This window comes from Palaemon carinicauda, chromosome 39 (assembly GCF_036898095.1).
Source record: "Palaemon carinicauda isolate YSFRI2023 chromosome 39, ASM3689809v2, whole genome shotgun sequence".
NCBI classification, from domain to species: domain Eukaryota; kingdom Metazoa; phylum Arthropoda; class Malacostraca; order Decapoda; family Palaemonidae; genus Palaemon; species Palaemon carinicauda.
This window is the reverse complement of record NC_090763.1, coordinates 16,799,137-16,801,584: the sequence shown is the minus strand read 5'-3', so window position 1 is coordinate 16,801,584 and position 2,448 is coordinate 16,799,137.

Here is a 2,448-nt window from a genome sequence, read left to right as displayed (position 1 = left end):
GTCCTGTTATCACGTGTCCTTGCCTATCCTGTACTCGCTATTACTACTTGTCCTTATTATCTTATACTTTATGTTCCCACTTGTCAGATCACTTTATACAACGTTCCCGAAATGGCCTTTGCTCCACCAAACTTCACTTCGCTCGCAAATTAACATAATCTCGTTGCTTCTTTGATCTGATATGCAGTGCATGGATATGTTGTAAACGTTAGCCGCCTGGATGGTTGACAGTACGAGAACATCCCCCCACCCCCACCCCACCCCAACAAGCTCGAGCTGTGGTTGGCTCTAATTCCATCCAAGGACAAACAATGCCAGACTTTGATAACATGCTGGCAGGGTGGGGGCTGATTTCTCTACCAATTAATGCTTTGAGAAAATGTCAATTAAAGTATCAAACGTATTCAGTAGGCTGAGAGAGAGAGAGAGAGAGAGAGAGAGAGAGAGAGAGAGAGAGAGAGAGAGAGAGAGATCTAAATATTTGCATGCATCGTATTAGAACTCCTAATATATAGCCCTACAGTATATATGTGTATATGTATATGTATATATATATATTTATATATATATATATATATATATATATATATATATATATATGCAATAAAAGTTACATATTATTTACGGCTACATATCATAAGGACATAGATAGCTATCAACAATAAAACAAAATACCGGTAATCATAATTTGTGGAGTTTATGTTTTATTGCTAATGGCTGTCCATATCCTTATGATATATATATATATATATATATATATATATATATATATATATATATATATATATATATATATATATATATATATATATCTATATATATATATATATATATATATATATATATATATATATATATCATTTTGGTTAGAGAGTAAAAACACATTTGAATATGAGGACGAATAAATTTTCTAAACATATGAGCCTCTATTTACCATAATTCTTCACCTCTGACATATCTATTCTCTACTTGATGAAGGTAATAATAAAATACAAAGCTGCCATTTAGGGTCCCCATACACATGAATTATCAAGTTTTTCATCAATTAATGATTAAAAACTCTAGATTGAACTACCAGAAAATACTTGAACTTTGTGAGGATAAGAACATTATAAGGATTCTGCAAATGTTCTTGTTGCTATGTAGAACGAAGCTGAGCTGTACGAAATTGGGAGGACTATAGGTGGTTGAGTTTAAAGGTCACTCGTGAATAGCAGCGGCAAAGGACAGTGACAAAGGCCTAGAGACTAACCGTATATACATATGATCAGCGCCCAAGACCCCTCTCCATCTAAGCTATGACATGAAAGGGCTAGGCAATGGCTGCTGATGACTCCGCAGGTATACCTAAAGGCTCCCCAAAAACCCCAATCATCTGCTCATAAGGATAATGAGGTTTCAGACAGTAGACACTACAAGAAACTACTTACTTTCAGCAGGGCTCTATCTACTGTCCAGCAGATCGCCAGGTAAGGAAGTTTCCAATGGTACAGATGTCTACGGCAAAGGTGATATAAATAAATGGTATGGGATAGAAATAAGGTTCTACATCAAAATGACAGTAGACACAGATCAAAGAGTTTTACAGGTACATGAAACATAACGGTAATATGGTTGTAATCATATCAATGCGTACATTATATCAACAATGCACTTGTGGTAGCCTATTGGAAACATGCTTACCTGGTATTCAGCAGCACTCAAGTTCGAGACCTACCAAGGCTGGATAGTTTCTAATAGTGTCTGCAAAATCACCATCCCAGTGACGCAGGAATGGGAGCTTTGGGGAAGCCTGTAATTCTACCTGCTAAGTCATCAGCAGCCATTGCCTGACTCTACCTCGTCCAAGTTTGACGGATAGAGGCTTGGGCACTAATCATATGTATATATGGTCAGTTCTTGGGGCATTGTCCTGTCCCTTGCCTCTTCCATCCACGAGGGATCTTTAGGCCTTCACAGTAACGGGGATCCTGAAAACCAAAGGTATGACGATTTTATGTCAGTAGTATGAGACATACAGGCAAAAAAGAATGGGAAACAGCAGCATTGCAATACAGTCGCGCAGTTTTCTTACTCCGGCAGATCTGGATTGACAATTCAGTGAAATAAACGTGTGCACAGGCATCAAGGGAAGAGGGGTCATAATAGAAATTCTAGATGGTTAATACCACAAAAGAATTCACTCGAGATTTACTAAATTAATATTTGAAGTGCTTTTGTAAGATTGGAAATATAATTTGAAAGTGTTTGTGTCATATTCGGGAAGTGTGTAAACTAGATTCTTAAATACGTACAGAAGGCATCAGTCTTATAACAACACTGGTAAGGTATTTGGGTGTTATAAGAAGCATCTTTTTCTAGAAACAAGCAAGTTTGTAGTATGTGTGCCTTGTTCAGCTTATTCACGAATTGTAATAGGCATATGTGTTAATTTCGACTGCCGTTATA